Source organism: Chelonia mydas, chromosome 2, assembly GCF_015237465.2.
Source record: "Chelonia mydas isolate rCheMyd1 chromosome 2, rCheMyd1.pri.v2, whole genome shotgun sequence".
Classification (NCBI taxonomy): domain Eukaryota; kingdom Metazoa; phylum Chordata; order Testudines; family Cheloniidae; genus Chelonia; species Chelonia mydas.
Window position 1 is genome coordinate 131,656,562 of NC_057850.1, and position 21,983 is coordinate 131,678,544.

General features: G+C 45.6%; 1 long non-coding RNA gene across 1 annotated transcript in view; it reads right to left on the bottom strand.

Annotated features, from left to right (window-relative positions):
• LOC119565636 overlaps positions 1-21,983 on the bottom strand; it is a 63,067-nt gene that overhangs the window by 38,310 nt on the left and 2,774 nt on the right. Inside the window, exon 2 of the long non-coding RNA XR_005224433.2 lies at positions 9,209-9,463. This is a non-coding gene — a long non-coding RNA (uncharacterized LOC119565636). The remainder of the gene's footprint in view (positions 1-9,208; positions 9,464-21,983) is intronic.

Below are 21,983 nucleotides of genomic sequence, written 5' to 3' on the forward strand. Positions count from 1 at the left end.
CCTTCATCCAAACCTAGCGGCACTCCACCTCACGGCGTGGCTGCTGCTCGGAAGGGGTTCAGCACGTCCTCTTGGAAAGCAGAGGAGGGCCTACCTGGCAAAGTGGTCTCCGTTTTCCTGGTGGGCAGTTGATCAGGGTGTTTTGCCTGTGGCTGCTCCAATTCAGCTAATTTTAGACTACCTGCTTCACCTTAGAGCCCAAGGTCTAATGCCCTCGTCCGTCAAGATGGACTTGGTGGCCATATCAGCCTTCCACCGGCCAGTGCAGGGGCACATGGTGTTCTCCCATGCTATGACTGGCCGATTCCTTAAGGGTTTGGATAGTCTCTTCCCGTATGTTAGGCCCCCAGTCCCACAGTGGGACCTGAACTTGGTGCTGACCAGGTTGACAGGTCCCCCGTTTGAACCACTAGCTACATGCTCCTGCTTGCACCTCTCATGGAAGGTAGCCTTCCTGGTGGCGATCACAGCAGCTAGAAGGATCTTGAAGCTCAGGGCCCTGACCTCTGGGCCCCCATACACAGTGTTCCATAAGGATAAGGTCCAGGTCCAACCACACCCTTCGTTCCTCCCCAAGGTGGTCTCCACCTACCTGCCGGTGCTCTTTCCCAAGCCCCATACATCCAGTGAGGAGCACTGCCTCCACATGCTGGATGTGAGACGGGCTCTGGCTTTTTACCTAGAACATACAAAGCCATTCAGGAAGTCCTCGCAGCTGTTCATTGCCTCGGCCGAATGCATGAGAGGTCGGCTGATCTCCACTCAGAGGCTCTCCAACTGGATCACCTAGTGTATTCGTTCCTGTTACGACCTGGCGGGAGTCCCTCCCCCGCCAACTGTGAGGGCGCACTCGACTAGAGCGCAAACCTTGTCGGCTGCATTTTTGGCCCATGCCCTCATCCAGGAAATTTGTAGGGCTGCCACATGGTCTTCAGTTCACACGTTCATCTTGTATTAGGCGATCGTCTCCCAAACCAGGGAGGACACCAGGTTCAGCAGAGCTGTACTCCGTCCCGAGTATCTGTGAACTCCTACCCACCTCCAACAGATATAGCTTGGAATCACCTATTGTGCAATGCACATGAGCAATCACTTGAAAAAGAAAAGACAGTTATATTTTCCGTAACTGGTGTTCTTCGAGATATGTTGCTCATGTCCATTCTACATACCGCCCTCCTTCCCCTCTGTCGGAGTTGTCTGGCAAGAAGGAATTGAGGATGGGGGGAGCATGCAGCGCTGCTTATACCACACCATCGCGGTGCCACTCCAGGGGTCACCAGGGGTGCTCCCCTACGGGTACTTCTAGGGGAAAAACTTCCAGCACCGGTGCACGTGGCAAGCACGCGCACCTATTGTGGAATGGACGTGAGCAACACATCTCGAAGAACACCAGTTACGGAAAAGGTAACTGTCTTTTTTTGGTGTAAAGTGATCATCTATCACACAGTCCAGCTTGCCTGGGTGGCAAGATAGACTGGAATGCCCAAGGGGACTGTCTGTGACTACATGGTAAGACTGTTTTTGCTTTTGGAGTTCACATTTGTTATTGGGTTAGTGAAATCTAATTATAGAACATGCAACCAGTTTGGGGTTTGTGTCCTACTTTTTGACAGTCTGGCCTGAGGTAGGCACTCAGTCATGAGCCACTCCAAAAAGCATGACAATAGTAATGGGAGCAAAAGAGAACTCTTATGGTAAAATAACAAAGAGGACATCCACGCACTGGCACATTTAGCCATTTCCTGTTGAATGAGATTTTCCTTGACACTAAATGTAAAAAAGATATAATTGAGTAAAAGTGAATTTTTTTTTTGTTCTTATTAAGTGGGCTTGATCTTTCCCTGAAGAACCAACATCTGGCATCTCCTTAAGTATAAAACGTGTCCGAAAGTCAGATTCCCCTGACACACACACCCCAGATTGGGCTCTTTGTTGTTTAGAAAAGAAAGGAATAAACTCAGGATGAGAAGCAAATACAGCCAATATATTAACATGCCAGATTACAGGTCTGTCTGATATAAAGTTCAACAATACACGTAGGGTTAAAAATCACAGCCATTTCATAACACTACAGTTTCTGATATTTTAGGTATTTATATGACCCCCATCACTGAGCTCCTCACAATTTTTAATATATTTATCCTGGGAACTCCTTTGTGAGGAAGGGGAGTGGTATTAGCTCTGTTTACAGGAGGGGGAACTAAGACCCAGAGGCTCAGATCCTCAAGAGTATTTAGGCACAGAACTCCCACTGAAATCAATGGAAGTTAGGAACTTAAATGCCTTTGAATATCTGAGCCAGATTATACTAAGTGGGATTTGCAAAAGTACCTACATGCCTAACACCCATTGAAATAAAGGGGTATTAGGTACCTAGATGGTTTTGAAAAATCCCACCAGGCAGCTAAATGCCTTTAAAAATCTGACCCTAAGTGACTTGCCCAGGGTCATCTAGGATGTTTGTGGCAGAGTAGGAACCCAGGTCTCCCACAGCACATGCTAGTTCTCTATCCATTGGATCATCCGTCCTTGAAATCAACACCAACAATAAAATTTTCATGGGACAACATGTACAATTCACAATGGAATATGAATGCATGACTCCAGAGTACTGGACTTAGGAGTTTAAAAAAGCACCTAAGGAAAAAGCCTCACTTCAATTTAAAATACCTGCAGCTAACCCCAGTGAAGAGAAGACTAATACTATACTTGTGATTCCTTTTTAAGATTATCCCTAAAATCAAAATGTTATATCATACCCAGTACACAATAAGCTAATCATAATACTAATAAAGTAGCTCCATCTAGTGGCCATAAGGACATCATCTAGTATTTTCTAGTGCTTATTGTGTACTGGGTACGATATAACATTTTGATTACGGGTAAGCTAATCACGGGTAAGTCACAATGGTGTAAGCCCTGCTTCACAGCAGTGCGGCACATCTACATCAACATCATCACATCAGTGCAAGTTTCTCTAATGTAGATTGGACCCAATTCTCCATTGGCTTGCACCTTGGATCATCAATTACACCTACGCAAAGTGAGGGTAAAAACCCTCAAAACAGAATAGCCACATTTTATGCAAGTGTAAATAACTCCACAATGTGCCAGGCAATAGAAAATCAGTGCTTTGTCACTGAACCATGCCTGTGGTCTTTCTTTATGAGTAACATTGAGGTCTGCTGAATTAGCAGGCTGCATTCTCTGCTAGTGCGAATAACAACACAGCTCCAGGAACAGAAACACTGAGCAGCCAGGACAAGATTCTTCAGCAACATTCTTAACAATTTAAGCATTTTTTTCTATTTTTATCTATTTAAATGTTCAAAGTTGTGGAAAAATATGGGGGCTAGGAGTCAAACAATTATTTAATAACATTAAATGTTGAGATTAAAGAAGTTAAAGCTTTATAACCATTAAAATACAAACTGTCAGCATCAGACGTCAAAATATAAAAAGTTAATAGTCTTAAATCAACTGTAATAAGTTCTCAAAACAGCATTTTTTCTTACTTTGCCTAATTGTAAATTGCTGTTATTATTGATGGAAATATTGTTTCATTATTGTGTGTGTACAGTAAAATTGATGTTTACTGACATTTACCAATAAAAATCTAATCCTTCCAACCCCAATTACTCCAATGTTATATCTTAACATCAAAAGAGTTTCAATGGCATGTAATGGAGTAGAGAAACAGGCCCAGAAATTTTAACAATGTCTAAACACTATGGCAGCATCAGTCAATATTTATGTATCTTTTGTCAACAAGTACTACATCATTGCAACACATTCCAAGTTCTAAGGAAAATACTGTATTTTGGAGTTTGAATATTTCAAATTATAACTCTTTTTGAAGTGATCACACTTCACAGAAGCTGCTAATAAAAGAATGCATGTTTCCTGGCCCCTGCAAATGAAAATTACTTATTTCCACTTAAGTGACGTTACAACAGAGGAGTCCTGCATTTAATCACCGGGACTTCTCTTTCTGTTCCATGGTTCGGGAGCTCTGTGTAGGCAGTGAACTCAATTCTGGGTGGAGAAGTGTGCAAAAGTGGTTAAAATAATTTTATATAATCATTACCCCTAAATAAGTAGTTAGAAAGGGACAGTTCTTATGTTTTGAGCTAAATATTTACATTTTTGAGTCCTGTCCAGTTACCAATCTGAAGAATATAGCATAACTGCCAACATATGAAAGAAACAGAGATATCTTGTCTGAAAATCAGTCATGCCCCTTCAAATAGGAATAGGTTGGAGTAGGAGAGTTTTTTGAAGGGACAGAATGAAAAAAAGAAAAGGAGTACTTGTGGCACCTTAGAGACTAACCAATTTATTTGAGCATAAGCTTTCGTGAGCTACAGTTCACTTCATCGGATGCATACTGTGGAAAATACAGAAGATGTTTTTATACACACAAACCATGAAAAAATGGGTGTTTATCACTACAAAAGATTTTCTCTCCCCCCACCCCACTCTCCTGCTGGTAATAGCTTATCTAAAGTGATCACTCTCCTTACAATGTGTATGATAATCAAGGTGGGCCATTTCCAGCACAAATCCAGGGTTTAACAAGAACGTCTGAGGAATGGGGGGGAGGGGTCCATTTATTCTTTTACGTAGAGACTGTCCAGTTGACCAATGTACATGGCAGAGGGGCACTGTTGGCACATGATGGCATATATCACATTGGTAAATGTGCAGGTGAACGAGCCTCTGATAGTGTGGCTGATGTGATTAGGCCCTATGATCGTGTCCCCTGAATAGATATGTGGGCACAGTTGGCAACGGGCTTTGTTGCAAGGATAGGTTCCTGGGTTAGTGGTTCTGTTGTGTGGTATGTAGTTGCTGGTGAGTATTCACTTCAGGTTGGGGGGCTGTCTATAGGCAAGGACTGGCCTGTCTCCCAAGATTTGTGAGAGTGTTGGGTCATCCTTCAGGATAGGTTGTAGATCCTTGATAATGCGTTGGAGGGGTTTTAGTTGGGGGCTGAAGGTGACGGCTAGTGGCGTTCTGTTATTTTCTTTGTTAGGCCTGTCCTGTAGTAGGTGACTTCTGGGAACTCTTCTGGCTCTATCAATCTGTTTCTTCACTTCTGCAGGTGGGTATTGTAGTTGTAAGAATGCTTGATAGAGATCTTGTAGGTGTTTGTCTCTGTCTGAGGGGTTGGAGCAAATGCGGTTGTATCGCAGAGCTTGGCTGTAGACAATGGATCGTGTGGTGTGGTGCGGAAGTGAAGAAACAGATCGATAGAGCCAGAAGAGTTCCCAGAAATCACCTACTACAGGACAGGCCTAACAAAGAAAATAACAGAACGCCACTAGCCATCACCTTCAGGAGACAGGCCAGTCCTTGCCTACAGACAGCCCCCCAACCTGAAGCAAATACTCACCAGCAACCACATACCACACAACAGAACCACTAACCCAGGAACCTATCCTTGCAACAAAGCCCGTTGCCAACCGTGCCCACATATCTATTCAGGGGACACCATCACAGGGCCTAATAACATCACCCACACTATCAGAGGCTCGTTCACCTGCACATCTACCAATGTGATATATGCCATCATGTGCCAACAGTGCCCCTCTGCCATGTACGTTGGTCAAACTGGACAGTCTCTACGTAAAAGAATAAATGGACACAAATCAGATGTTAAGAATTATAACATTCATAAAACAATCGGAGAACACTTCAATCTCTCTGGTCATGCAATTACAGACACGAAAGTTGCGATATTACAACAGAAAAACTTCAAAACCAGACTCCAGCGAGAGACTGCTGAATTGGAATTCATTTGCAAATTGGATAAAATTAACTTAGCCACTCCCAGTCTCTATTCAAGCCTAAGTCATAATGCAAGGTAACCTATTTCCCCTACCCCACCCCCATTCCTCAGACGTTCTTGTTAAACCCTGGATTTGTGCTGGAAATGGCCCACCTTGATTATCATACACATTGTAAGGAGAGTGATCACTTTAGATAAGCTATTACCAGCAGGAGAGTGGGGTGGGGGGAGAGAAAACCTTTTGTAGTGATAAACACCCATTTTTTCATGGTTTGTGTGTATAAAAACATCTTCCGTATTTTCCACAGTATGCATCCGATGAAGTGAGCTGTAGCTCACGAAAGCTTATGCTCAAATAAATTGGTTAGTCTCTAAGGTGCCACAAATACTCCTTTTCTTTTTGCGAATACAGACTAACACAGCTGTTACTCTGAAACCAATGAAAAAAATGTAAATATTTAGCTCAAAACATAAGAACTGTCCCTTCATACACAACTGTGACAGCCTCAAAAATGTGAGGAAGAGAATTTAATCTTAGTGGCTATCTAAAGTAAATATATTGGGCCAAGTCTTACCATACACCAAATTCCCTTTTGTGCCACTCCAGCTCTCAAGGAACCAAGCCTTACTGAAGAGTTAGTCTTCAGACAAACTAATGATCACAGCTGGCCTGCAACAGGCTGACTAATTGGCTCCAGCACCTGATTGATTGGAAGGGTCAGCAGAAGCACTTCACTAGTTCCTCAAAGCATTTGCCCGTTGCAATAGTGTCTGTCTCTTCCCAGCCTTGCCTTATTCCAAGTAAACTGGTTCTGAGCCCCAGCTTTGGCTCTGATGCTTTGCTCTGGCATTGGACCTCTGACTTCTGTTCAATTACTAGGTATGACCACCCATAACCCAGTCACTGATACAAAAGCTTCTCTGAAGTGGCAGCTGGGGTTTTGCCTTGCACACAAGAATCCTCAGATGGCATAAACTCAGCTGTGTGCCTCCTGCTCTCAAGTTGCATTTATAAAATCAGTGAGAATTGAGTGCTCCTAAGGGACTGTCCATAAATCACTTAACACATCTTATGTGATTTTTTTTAAACTGACCCCACCTCCACTCCCAAGACACTGTAATACTGAAACAAACATGCGAAATTAAAAACCCATCCTCTGCCTAATGGGTTATATAATTCATGGACAGCCCCTAAGAATTTTACCCACTGTGGTGTTATACATAATTTTGAAATATACTTATTTGCCCTTGTGCAGCTGAAATTATAGACTTTTCAGCTAATACTCTTTAATGGTATAATCTATTACTTTAGGCCCCAATCCTGTGATGACTTAAGTGCTTCACTTTAAGCATGCAAATTGTCCTGTGAGCTCCAGGAGACTACTCACTTTCTTAAAGTTAAGCACATGCATGATTCTTTGCAGGATAAGAGTTTTACTGGATTTATTTTAAAATAAATGTTAGCGTGTAGTTAAAATCTATTTTCAGTTTACAAAAATAAGTATATCAAAACATAGGTAGAAACAAGAGCTACCTTATTTAAAAAAATATTTTTGCAAGTAGGACTGGGACACAAAGTCAAAAATGCAGAACAGATAGTTCAAGCCTTTTGAGGAATGAAAAAGAATTCCAGCAAAATTGACCCCACATATGTCAAATAATTATTTGTTTTGAGGTAGTGTTTAGAAGACCACCTGAGACTAGGGCCCCCTAGTGCTAGGCACAGTACAAACATATAGTAAAAGACAGTCCCTGCTCTCCACTGTTTACAATCTAAATAGACAAAACAAAAAAAGAGTGGGAGGGTAAGTGGACACAGAAAGGTGAAGTGACTTGCCCAAGGTCACAGAGTGGGTCAGCGGTAGAGAGGGAAATAGGTTCTCCTGACTCCCAGTCCAGTGCTCTGTGCTCCAGACCGTGGTGACTCTCATAAGAGTGAGCTGTCAAAGGCATTGTGAATATAACAAACCCCAGAAAGTTGGGTTGAAAAAAATAGATATGTTAACTTATGGAAGCACAGTACCTCAAAAGTTACATGACCTTTTTTGAGAAAAGTTGATTAACTGACATGGTGAAGGGTTCCATCATTGGGTCAGCGGGGAACCTATTGAAACACGCTGACCTGTTCTCCGGCAACAAAACAGGACTAAAGTCTGGTTTCCCTGGGCTATTTCCTACCACAGTCTGGGTGGGGGGTTCCATAGTCCAAGGCTCCTCTGTCTCCTCAGGGTGTACTGTGGATGGTAGTCCTGTCAACTCCTCTCCATGGTTGGTCTTCTCTGGGGGGCAGGGTGTTGCACAGCACAAGTTCAGCTCTGGAGTCCTGCAGCAGGCTAGAGATGTCAGTCTCCTTTCCTAGCTCCCATTCAACTGAGCTGCAGGGCCCTCCCTTTATACCTCTTGCTCCGCCCAGTACTTCCAGTGAGGGAGGCGGTGCAAGTTTGGCTCTGCCCTCCAGAGGGATGATAGTGGTCCCTCGCTCTCAAGTCCTGAGGGAGACCACTCCACCACACTACAACTATACTAAGGGGTATACTAATAACTGAACAAACAGCTAAGATAAGAATTTTTTTAAAGAAAAAAATAAACGGGGAAGAGATTGGGTAGTAAATTATGAAGTAACTAACTGGGTTCTAACTGGTACTCTAAAGCTAACACTAGACTAAAGATAAGCTCAGAGGCGCTTCCAAGTGTTCTGTCTCAAGCTGAAGGTGGTAGAGAAGGAAAGGAGGGGAGGGGGTTCGTCACACCACACTATGTAACCACATGAGGCAGCACAAGACAGGGACAGCGCATGTGTGACCCAACTAGGCATTGCTACTAAAAATCTCCAATTCAAGTGCTGGCGCACAGATTCACCTAACATAGAGCATCCGTAGGGACACTCCTCGAAGAACCTAGGGCTCTAGCATCCACACTGCAGTGTACACACCTGAGTCAAAGTTACCCTATCCCAGAATGCCTAGTGTCCCCCTGCCCAGTGTCAACACTCTAACCCTACAAACATGTTGCACTGTGGCAAAACTCTACTGCCAACCCTGTTTCCTAACTGTGACGGTGCTATTGATAGGACTCAGGTGTGCATAAGGAGCACATGAGTACATAGACCACATAATTAGCTTCTTTGGTGGCTGTCTCAGTAGAATGACTGCAGTTTGAGAAGCCTTTATATTGAACTATCATCTAATCTGAGAATTGGTCTCTCCACCTCTAGACAGTCACATTGGCAGGAAAATGCCCCTGTGCACCTGTTTTGAGGTTAATTAGGACATCAGTCTAAAGCACTCTCAAACTGTTAAAATGAAACTTGACAATTTGTAATTATTAAAATGGTGTGTGCAAAGTAGGTGGGTTTGTATGGTTGGGTTTTATTTATTTTTCTCTGTTTTGAAGTTTGACATAGAAGAAGTTACTCACCTCGTGCAGTAACGATGGTTCTTCAAGATGTGTGTACCTGTGGGTGCTCCACTTTAGGTGTCGGTGCGTCCCTGCGCCACAGATCAGAGATTTTCCATAGCAGTGTTCAGTCGGGGTGCACAAGCACAAAAGTCGTCTTGCAGTGCTGTTTTTGCCTCATGTAGTACACGCACGACCTAACCCTTCAGTTCCTTCTCAACCATCCTCAGCTGCAGACGGATCTCAGTGGCAGTGTTGCCTCTTCATTTTTTCTCTCTATAGAAAAAGTTAGATTAGTTGTAGTTTAGTAAATTTTGTTTAATTAGCTAGTTATCTAGTGTTCTTTAATAACATTTTTTTTTAAAAGTTAGATATTTTTTCCACCCTTTCCCCGTTGGGAAACTTTAACAGACACAATGCCCAGTTCGCCCAGGTTTAAATGATGTGACTCTTGCCATGAGGCAATGCCTGTGTCAGACAACCATCCATCATGTGTCCATTTTCTGAGGGATGTGGGTCTCCCCCAAACATGTGCCCACTGCAGTAATCTTAAAGCCAGGGCAAGGCATGACAGAGATCTCTGCCTCAAGATGATTTTAATGGAAAAGTCCCTTCAGCCTCAGGGACCAAAATCAACATGAGCAGATGGTTCCCCAAACAAAACCTCTGCTAATGGGAGTGCTCAGTCTTCCAAATCGTCCAGGAAGCGAGCCACAACCTCCCCAAATAGGGAGACTCAGAGAAAAAAAAGAGGTCCCCAAAAAGGTTGCGCTCCTCGGTGCTAAGCTCAAGTAGAGTGAGCACCTTTGAGGCTCTGGGCACCTCCGGTACTGTCCCTCTGCAGACCTCAGCAGAGCCCCGCTGCCCCGGAACAAAATCGAAATGCTTCTCCTCCACGGCACCGATACCCCAGTGCAGGAGTCGGCACTGAGATCGTTGGAACAGATAATGCCACCCCCACTGGCACCGATCCAGTCATCAGCACCGACAGACAGACCGAAAAAGGCACAGACCATCTCAACAAAGGCACCACCTGCATCTACACCAGCGGCACTGCCGTCACAGAAACAAGTGATGCCACAGCAGTTTCGACAGCACAAGGATATAGCGATCACCTCAGTGCCACAATCACCCTTGCTCGGTACTGAGCGATCTCCACGCCAAATAACTGAACAGTTATCTGCTTCTCCTGCTCCCCAGCCCATCTCCAAGTGATGAAGAGGAGGAAGTATAGAGGAGCCATTTCTCTTCCCACCACTCTTCACCAACGGGACAAAGACCACCATGGGAAGCTGCTAGGACCAAATCTCGCCAATCTTGCGAGATATAGCAATGGTACTAACAACCCTGGATGTACCCACTGATGGCCTTCCCCATGCAGTGTCCCTGGGCGGTGTATAGGGCTCGATACACTAGGCCCTCGACCCCAGACCAAAGGGAAATTCGTTCTCCACCTTCTCCAAACAGGGAGACATCAGAAACACAGGGGGACAAGGGAGATGAGGAGGAAGAAGGTTTGGAACATGCAGACACTTCTCTGGACCACAGCTCATCATCCTCCCCTGACAAGGCAGTCATTCCACTGTCTCCAAGCACAGTGGATGACCTGAAACAATTTCAGGAACTTTTAAAAGAGGTGCAAGAAAACCAGCACAAGCTACTGCACATCTTACAGACATCCACTACCTTCAAAATCTCTCTACCAATCAATGATGCTCTAATGGAACCAGCAGAGAATATCTGGAAGACCCCTACCATCTACCAACAAATGAGCTGACAGAAAGTACTTCGTCCCAGCTAAGGGGATGGACTTTCTCTTCTCTCATCCACAACCCAATTCCCTAGTTGTGGAAGCCGCCAATCAACGCAGCAAACAACCTCAATTCCAGTCCACTCCACAAGACAAAGAACACAAACATTTAGACCTTCTTGGTAGAAAGGTATACTCATCAGTTACACTCCAATTCAGGGTAGCCAATTACTCCGCCCTTCTAGCCAAGTACAATTTCGATAACTACAGTAAGCTGCAAGAAGTCCTTGAGGTCTTACTGTAAGAAAAACGCCCTCAACTCAACGCTATCATGACGGAGGGGAAACTAATTGCCCGTACAGCCCTATAGGCCTCAAAGGACGTAGCGGATGCTGCTGTGAGAACAATGGCCACAGCTGTCGTAATGTACGGGCTTCGTGGTTGCAGTCATCCGGGATTCCAAAAGAGCTCCAACTCAAGGTGGAGGATCTACCTTCTGATCAGGAGAAACTTTTCCCCACAAAAACTGACAACGTTCTTCACTCAGTGAAGGCCACTCGGGCCACTCTATGCACTTTAGGCATATACACGCCACCAGACAAATGATGTTGGTATCAACCATGCCAAAAGGGCACAGACACCTCTTTCCATCGCCCACAACAACGGCACTTTGACCTGAACAAAAATAAGCAATGCTCACAAAGACATAGGGCTCCCCAAACTCAGTCCTTGTCTTCGCAACCATCTACCACCAAACCCCAGTTTTGAAATCTTGGTTGAGGGCATGAACGACCTCCCCCACAATACAGCACTGTTAGATACTCCTACCCAACCTTATGGTCACTGCCTGCGCCCATTCTACCATGCCTGGGCAGCAACAGCAATGGACCAATGGGACTGGAGATTATAAAATCGGGTTACGCCATCCCTTTCCTCTCCCTTCCTCCTACCCTATTCCCTTCCCCATCCCTCTTCAGGGACCCCTCTCATAAGCACCTTTTACAACACGGAGTGAACCATCTTCTATAACTGAGTGCAGTGGAACAAGTTCCAACTCAATACAAAGGGAAGGGCTTTTACTCCCATTATTTTCTCACCAAAAAGAAAAACGGTGGATGGAGACCCATCTTCGACCTTTGGAAGCACAGGCGCCAACCTCTCCTGGTGCTAGTCGGTGCTCGCGCCCCCCTGCACCAGCCCCAACTCAACCCTGCCCCACCCGCTCCCACCCCGTCCCGCCTCCATTCCAACCCCTTCACCAAAGTCCCAGCCCCAACTCCGCCCCCTCCCTGCCCCTATTGGACTCCTTCCCCAAATCCTCGCTCCGGTCCTGCCTCTTCCCCGCTTCCTCCCCTGAGCGCGCCGCATTCCCGCTCCTCCCCACAGCTTGTTACACCGCGAAACAGCTGTTTTGTGGGGGCAAGTGCTGGGAGGAGTAGCGGGGACATGGCATGCTCAGGGGAGGAAGCGAAGGTGAGCTGGGGTGGGGGGGCGCGGAGTGGAGAGCTTGGCTGATGGTGGGTGCAGAGCACCCACTAATTTTTCCCCGTGGGTGCTCCAGCCCCAGAGCCCCCATGGAGTCGGCGCCTATGTTCAGAAGCTCAACAAATTTGTAATTCACAGATTCAAAATGGTCACACTGGCCGCTATCATCTCAGTGCTGGACAAGGGGGACTGTTTTTCAGCCCTTGACATCCAAGATTCTTATTTTCATATTACCATACATCCAGCTCACAGACGATTTCTACAATTCATGGTGGGCTTCAATCACTATCAGTGCAGAGTACTACTTTTTGGTCTTTCCACTGCCCCTTGAGTTTTTGGGGTGTGCAATGAAGGTGGTTTTGCGTGGTTGTTTATTTTTAATTATTTTTGTCTGTTTGTTTTGAAGTTTGACATAAAATGTAGGTTTCAAAGGAAAAACATACACCCCAGCATGGCTGTTGCTGGCTCCAGAGCGACGAAGTGCATCCCCAGCGCTTGGGGTACAGTGTGCTCCAGCACCCCAGGGATCTCTTATCCCTGCCTCTGCCGCATGCCAGGAGGCAGGGATACAGGATTCTTCAGGAAGCTGTGGGGAGGCTTTGGGACTGGCTACCACTCATTGCCCTCATATTGCACATTGCCTGGGTACCCCTGCTCACGCAGCCCTAGGGAAGGCGGGGGGGAGGGACAGGAGCAAGGGACAGAGAGCAGAATGGGACCAAGCGGTTGTCCTGCAGGGAAGGGGAGTGACAGAGCTCCCAGCACAGCTTGGCTAGCGGAGAGATGACCCCCAATACCCTGGCAGCCGGGAGCTGCCTCCCTCTTATCAGCTTTGCTCCCTGTTCTGGGAAAGCTCTGTACAGCAGTGAGGAAGAGCCAGAGCCACCACTGTGGGAGGTTGCAGCAAAGTTTTGGGGTTGGCTCCCACTCACCGCCCTGACAGTGCATGCCCTGTGGGGTGGGGGGGCGGGGAAGGGAAGGGAGTGCCTGAGGTATTGGGGGAAGGTCATCCCCCCCAACCATGCTGAGCTGGGAACTTTGCTGCTCCCCCTTCCTGCAGGTCAGCTGCTTGGCTCCCATTCTGCTCTCTGTCATCCCGCCCCCATCCTCCCTGGGGCTACATGTGCAGGGTTGCCCAGGTAGCATGCATTAAAATCTAGCTGCGCTCTTGTGACCAGGAAGCAGCTCTTTGCAAAAAGCTTCTTCGGATCTGTCTCCACTGAAAACCCTGCAAGCTCTCTGATCAGTGTTTTGCAAGCACACTGTCAGCAGACAATGCGTTAATTCTGATCTGAGCTGCTGCCATTTGCAAAGGGAGGTGTGGCTTCCATTTGCAATAGAGTGCAATAGACTGCGCCACAGATTGTTGGCATAGAGAGGACTAAGGAAGTTGCCCAAAGGAACTCTGGGATACATCCAGAGCACTTCCAAGCCCAGAGACAAGCTGGGGTCACAGGCACACAGGAAAGCAATAGCGCTCTGACCCTAGCTGCCAGCTTAACAGGGGCTCAGATCCTCCAGCCCTTTAGGGTCCTGGAATGCTAGGTTTGATCCCTAGGTTAACACAACTGCTGTGCAGACGCAAGGGGGATAGGCTTACATTGCTGCGTAGACATACCCAGAGCTCTTCTTCCAGCATCACAGCAAAATGCAAGGTTGAACAGATTGTTTAGCAAAAGTAGTTAACACATATACAAGAATGGCCCGTTAACATCTCTGCAGTTAACTGGCCACCCTACCTCAAATGGTCCCTTACAACATGTGCTAACTACTTATGCTAAACAATCTGATCCACGTGGCATTTTTCTGTGACACTGGAAATACCCTTCCCAGACCTGAAAAAGAGCTCTGTGTGGCTCGAAAACTTGTCTCTCTCACCAACAAAAATTGGTCCAATAACAAAATATTACCTCATCCACCTTGTTTCTCTAATACAAATTTATGAACATATGGAACTTTAGGAATGGAAAAATGTTAGCAGGCCCAACAATTTCAATTTTACTTTGAAAATCAGAAGGACGAGAATGGTTGGTAGAGACAGCAGAGTGCACCTTCTCAAGGTGAAATGTTTCTGCAGAGTGAATGAGGTTTTATCTGAGACTGACTGGTTCTCTGTGAACTTCCCTCCTCCATTATTTTCCACCTGTTCTTTGATACCTATTCCGGGATAACAGAATGCATGAGTGTGCACCAAACAGTTACTAACCTTTCATAACTGTTGTTCTTAGAGATGTGTTGGATGTGTTCATTCCACTCTTGGTGTATGCACCCTGTGCATGGTCACTGGAAATTTTTTCCTTTGGTGGTACCCATCAGGACAGCTGAGATGCACTCTGCTGCCAGGCACTGGTATAAAGGGCCCAGCTGATCCTGAGCCCTCTCAGTTCCTTCCTTCTGGATAACTCCAATGTAGACGGGTAGGAGGGTGGGTTGTGGAATGGACAGGTGCAACACATCTTGAAGAACAGCCGTTAACGAAAGGCTAGTAATACTTTTTTCTTCTTCGAGTGATTGCACATGCTAAGCCTTATTACTTCAGGTGCAACAGATAGTCTAGTACCTTTTGAATCAAGGCATCAGCAAGACTCCAGTTTGACAAGCCCAGACAGAGAATCATGTCCATTTTGACAGGCAGGCAACGCTGTTTGAAGTCTTTCTACTACTTAGTAAAACATAGAAAACTTGCTCTGAGCAAGCCTGCTCCCTAGAATTTAGCCATGGAGCTTCCAGGCCGTTAAATGAAGGGTCTGCAGGTTCACGTGGAGCAGCCAACCTTGGTCTTGGGAGATCAAAGCTGATGCAACTGGAGTGAGATTGGAGTTACCACTGAGAGGTCCAATTGAGTGGAGAACCAATGTTGGCAGGGCCACATTGGGGCTATTAATATAACCTGGGTGTGATCCCACTTGATCTTTAGTAGCACTCTGTGTAGAGTGGGATTGGGGGAAAAGTGCAGTAAAGCTTTTCTGTCCAAAGGATAGTAGGAAGGCATCGGTGATGGAGCCTGGACTGTGGCCTTGCAGGGAGAAGAATTGATGAAATTTTCTTTTGGACATGTTTGCAAATAGATATACCCGGAGAGTCTCCCTCCCCCTCCTCCCCACTGGAAAATGCATTTAGCTACATCCAGACAGAGAGACACTCATGATGACTCAAAAATGACCTGTTCAGATGGTCTGATAGCTTGTTTTATGTCCCTGGCAGGTAAGAGGTCTCAAGGGTGATTGAATGTGTTTTGCAAAATTCCCACAAGTGAACCATTTCCTGGTTTTATCTCTTCACTGAGATAAAATATCGCTGTGTTATTGTCTGTGAAAACAAACAGCCTCCCCCCACTCCACCCCCGATATGACGCCCTTAGCTCTCTGCTGTTGATGCGAAGCGTGTCCAGATAATGGCAGCTTGGTGAGTAAATTGAGACCAGCCAAATCTAGAGGGGCCTGAGTTGCAGCCTTGCATGTTGTACTACATATCTGCATACAACCTTCCCGGGTGCAATCCAGACCAGTGAGGGGCTGTCTCTCCCATGACCTGCAACCTTAGGTACCTCACAATGCTTCGCTCTTGTGGCTCCCATCTGGGCCACTCACAAACAGCATAACATCATACAGGTAACTGAGTCACAGGACCCAGTCCTGTGAGGTGTTTAGTGTGGTAATCACCTTTTAGGATTAGGTCCTTGATAAAATTTTTGGGAATTATTGCCTCAGTGTGCTATTTGTTGCTTATAACAATGAAGCAGATCAACTGCTATATTATTACTGTTTATATATTGTATTATCATAGAGCTTAGGAGTCCTAGTCATGGACTAGGACCCCATTGTTCTAGGCGCTGAACAAAACACAAATCAAAAGGATAGTCCCTGCCCTAAAGAGGAATCTGATACAAGAGAAAACAGATGAATACAGACTGACAGGGGAGCACAAGAAAACAATAAGGCAATATTGGTCAATATGACAAGAAGTGATATCAGTGCACCAATAACCTAACCACTGACAAGGTTTTTTGTTTTGTTTTTTGTTGGTATCATGGCAAACAAGGGATCTGAAGTGTTGGATCATGTTAAAGAAGTTCTGTATTAAAATCACAAATGAGTTTGATTCCCCATAGTTTAAATTCCAGGGTATTACTAATTAAGAGGTCTCTTGGTTTTTGGTACTGTTTCTCTCCCTCTATGTGTGAAACTTGCAAGCTGCTAATTGCGTTAGTACATTCTAAGACAGAGGCTGTTCTCAAAGCAATTCACCAGAGAGAGACTCAAAGCAATACTCTGTAACAACAGAAACAGCACCCAGAGACTCCCTGCCCTTTTGTTGTATTAACAATTGTGATTAAAATAGAGATAGAGGATGTATGCGGATGGATGCTTGGTGTGGATAATAACTGAATGATCAGGGAGGTGCCAGCCTAAGAATCCAGTGTCCATCGGCTGAAGAAGGCGTCAAGTGGAAATAACCAGAGGACCCCCGGAGGGCAGACTGGAATCCACCCAACAGCCTCAAGAATGGGAGAACCAAAGAACAAGATAACATCTAGCAGCACGGAGCCGTCAGAAATGTGCTATCTGCTGATTGATTCAGCAACAGCATGATGAAGCAATTCCCATAGACTGGCATAAGAAGAAACTCCTATAAAAATGGACTCTAGAAAGTGAGAACTTTGGGGTCTGATTCTGCAAACCAACTTCCAGGAGCATCAGATGAGCATCTGCCAAAGCCCTGCTCCCTCCTCATGTCCAGGCCACCTGGCTTGGCATGAGCAACTCTAAGGCTGGTAACTATGATAACAACCTTGCAGAACCTGTGTGTGTATGAATGAATGTGTGAATAAATATGAGATTGAATGGAATGTTATAGCTATAACTAACTGCTTACTATGATTCTTTCTGTATTCACAATAAATGTGGTATTTTGCCTTTTCCTCTTTAATAAGATCCTGCTGGTTTTTAATTTATTGGTATAACAGAAGGAAGGTAATGCTTTGAATGTTTTATGGGGAGCTCTTCCCAAGTGAGAGGGATAGCATGGGAGAAAGCAGAAAAAATTTTGTTTGAAAATATAACAAGTGGGTGATGGAGACAGGCATCATTGGCCAATTGGAAACGGGCATCAACATTTTGATCATGAATGAGAGATGATAGATAAGATGGGGATAGTCTGCAAAGGGCCTTGAAAGTGAAGACAAGCAATTTCTGTTTGATGCAATAGAGAAAGGGGAGCCAATGGAGGGATGAAAAGAGAGGGGTGATATGGTCACAGCAACAGGCTGGGGAAGTGATCTTACATAGCAGCATTCTGAATGTGTATGATCAGGGCAAGAACGTATTAGTCAATGCCAGAGAAAAGGAAGTTACAGTAACCAAGATGCAAGATGAGAGTTTTAACTGTGTGGATGGATAGAAAAGGCCATTCTTAAAGATGTTATGCAGAAAGAATCAGCAAAACATACACATAGCCTATACGGAGGGGCCTAAAGAGGGGTATGAGTTGAAGGGTTACAGGCCTGAGTTGCAGGCAGGGAGAAAGAGGCCCAGTTTGATTTGGACAGAAGGAGACAGATCTATAGTAGAGAGGTAAATCTTTGAGTAATCAGTACAGAGATCAGTGTTGAATTTGTATTTGTGGATGAGATATCCAGAAGGAGACCAATGGCAGAGTTCTGTGGAACCAGCATAGAAAGTTGGAAGTGGGATGAAGAGAATCCTGCAATGGACATGCTCAAGGAACAATTATAGGAGCTAGGAGGAAACCCAAGAGAGGACAGTAAAGGAAGCTAAAAGAGGTCCTGATTTCAAAAATAGCATGGTGTGACACTGCACCCCATATTCTTCATAGTTGTATGATTATGATATAATTATGACATAATTATGATGTATTTGTACAAGATATGTCTTGTCAAGTGTCTATGGAAAAGTTATGATTTGCTGAATATGATTATCCTAGTTGTATGCATCTATCATCGCAGGGGTGAGCAAACTATGGCCCAGGCACCACATCCGGCCCTTCAGACATTTTAATCTGGGTCTCGAGCTCCCACCAGAGACCAGGGTCTGGGACTTGCCCTGCTCTGGCGCTCCAGTCAGGGAACGGGGTCGGAGGCTTGCCCTGCTCCGCGCATACCGTGGATCCGCATGGCTCCTGGAAGCAGCGGCATGTCCCCCCTCCGGCTCCTACACGTAGGGGCAGCCAAGGGGCTCCATATGTTGCCCCCGCCCCAAGTGCTGCCCCTGGTGGGACATGCCGCTGCTTCTGGGAGCTGCTTGAGGTAAGCACCCCCCAGAGTCTGCACCTCTGACCCCCTCCCACACCTCAACCCCCTGCCCCAGCCCCGATCCCCCTCCTGCCCTCCGAACCCCTTGGTCCCAGCCCAGAGCACCCTCCTGCACCCCAAACCCTCATCCCCAGCCCCACCCCAGAGCCCACACCCTCAGCTGGAGCCCTCACACCCCTCCCCCCCATGCTGCACCCCAGCCCCCTGCCCCAGCCCGGAGCCCCTTCCCACACGAGAACTCCTCATTTCTGGACCCACCACAGAGCCCACACCCCATACCGGAGCCCTCACCCCCCCACACACCCCAACCCTCAATTTCATGAACATTCATGGCCCACCATACAATTTCCATACCCAGATGTGGCCCTTGGACCAAAAAGTTTGCCCACCCCGATGTATCATTTTTGTATCTGAAGTTTGAAATACAGATACCTAGTCAATATTCCTAATGTGCTTACTCTGGGAACACCCGCAGCTAGCCTTTCAGGTACAACAATGAACAAGCTAAACAATGCTGATGGCCCACCAGCAAAGACAATGGACTATGGAAGAGTTTAACCTTCCTGTAAATGTTTCAGCAAGCTTGTAAGTAATGGCTGGTATTACTTAGCAAGGCCATGTGACCAGACCACATGATACTAAACTCCATTTTGGTATCTGTATTTTTCCACAACCTAGACTGGGAACTTAGCTTGGAACAAAGGGTTCCCACCATATGGTAAAGCTATATAAGATGGGGTATGAAGCATTTAGGGGCCTCACTCCCCACACAAGGAAACTCCTGGAAATAGCAGAGAAACAAAGACTGAACCGGGGGAAGTGCTGGTCCCAGGCTAAAGGGATTTCTAGCCTATGTATGGAAACTCTGTGGACTGCTTGTGTGACGTTACACTCCATATTCTTTATGAAAATATGCTTATGATATGGATATGACATAACAGAAATATACTTTATGCAAGATGGCTCATGTAAGTGATCATTGAAAAGGTTATGATTTACTGAATGTGATTATCCAATCTGTATGCCTCTATCGTTTCTGTATCTGAAGTTAGAAATATTGACCATGTATCTGTATTTCAAATATGCTACATTGGGTGTCACCCACAACTAGTCCTTCAGATACAACAATGGAAAAGCCAGACAGGGCTGATGGCCCATTAACAAAGACAATGGACTGTGAAGGAGTGTAGTTTTCTTGTGGACGCTCCAGACAACACAAAAGTAATGGCTGCCACAGCCCTGCAGAGACATGGGTCTGGTCACATGGTACTGGACCCATCCCTTGGAATGCTAGTGTTTTCCACTGGAAGACAAAGGGTTCCTACCCTACACAAAAGGTATATAAGGCAGGGGAGTGACATCATCAGGGTTCTCCTCACTCCTCCCCACTGAAAGACATCTGGAAGCAAGAACTGAATTGATGGGAGAAGGGTTGAACCCAGGCTGGGAGGGTGTCCAGTCTGTGAGTGGAAATACCTGAAGTCTCAAGCTGCAGGTCAGTGAAGCTGCCTTTCAAGACTTTCTGTAATCTACCTGTGACAATATTTAGGGTGAGAAATTACCTGTTTCTTCAGTGAATCAAGCTTAGGTTGCATGTTTTGTTTTATTTGCTTAGTAATCGGATACCTTTATTTGCTTAATAATCTGCTTTGTTCTGTTTGCTATCTCTTATACTCACTTAAAATCTACTCTTTCTAGTTATTAAAACTTGTTTTTTGTTTATTCTGAAACCCAGTTGTGGGGGAAAGAGGCTGTGCATACCTTCCTCCACATTGAGGGAGGGGGCAGATTTCACAATATACCTTTGGGTCTGCACTCCAAGGAAAGTGGGCACTTGAGTGCTGGGGTTAAGTCCCTTAAGATGAGTCTTTCCAGAGCTGATCTCAGTGTCTGTGTCTTTCTGCAGCAGGGTGTGGTCCTGCCTGTGTGCACTAGAGGAGGCTTAAGAGCCTGGCTCAGCAAGACAGGTTAAAAGGGGCAGAATTGGCGGGCTCAGTGGTCTCTCAGCACATCAGGTGGCATCGTAAAGGGGGCAACTGTCACACCTTGTATCATCAGTCAGGGTGAAAAACTGCTAATTCATATCCATTCTATCTAGTATGTTAGGCTTAGTTTGTGGTTTTGTTTATTTATGAGATAATCTGCTTTGATCTGTTTGCTATCACTTATAATCACTTAAAAACTATCTTTCTGTCATTAATAAACTTGTTTTATGCTTTATCTAAACCAGTGTGCCTTTGAGTGAAGTGTCTGGGGAAAAATCTCAGCTTGGCTAACACAAGCCAGTTGTGCATACCTTTCCCACATTGAGGGGAAAGTGAACATATTAATGAGCTTAATTTGTACAGATCCCTGTGCAGTATAAAATAGTAATTCTGGGGTTTATACTCCAGCAATTCTCCAGTTTATACTCCAGGGGTGCAAGGTGGGAGGAGCTGGGAAATTGGCTGTTGTCTCCTGCCTGTCTTTGATTGGTATAGGTAAAGCACTCAGGTAGCTAGTTTGGGTGTGTGGCGCCTCCTGCTGTCATGTTGGGTGATAATAGGGACCGGAGAGGCTGAATCACCAGCAAAGCAGTGTGAACAGGACCAGCCCATCTGGCTGATTAGAGGGGCACAGCGGTTCCAATGGCTTCCAGACTGCACCCCAGGTATGACAACCCATCACACTTGGTTGATAATGTCAAAGGTAAATGACAGGTCAAGGAGGACAGGGATGGAGTACTGGTACTGAGCTCTGGTTCAGAGTAGGCCATTAAAAGCTTTGGTGAGAAGTGGTTTCAGTGGAGTGCAAGGGGTGGAAGCCAGACTGAATGGAACTGGAGAGGAAATTCACAATGTAATCACAGACAATACATGCAAAGATGAAGGCAAATTGGGAGCCATAATTGGAGAGACAAGTGAGGTCAAGGATTTTTTTTTTAAGATGATAGAGGTTAAAGCATGCTAATATTGTGAAGGGAAAGAACCAGGAAGAGAATTTAAGGACGAGTGCAAGGAAGGGGATAAGTGAGTGCGAGGGACATCAGGAGATGAAATGGCATCACTGAGGCAAGTGGAAGGGTTAGAGAAAGAAAGCAGATGAAAAACGTATGTGTCTGTGACAGGAGAGAAAAAGATTTGAAGGAGAGGAAGAGAAGCAAGCTGAGGTGAGGGGGAAGGTCAAATTGTAATATGTCAATATTCTCTTGGCAAAAACTGGCAAGGTCCTTTCCATACTGTCAGTTTCTGAGGTCTCGCCAATGGACGGAGAGTAGTATGGGGAAAAGTCAGTATAGGGTGTATTGTTTA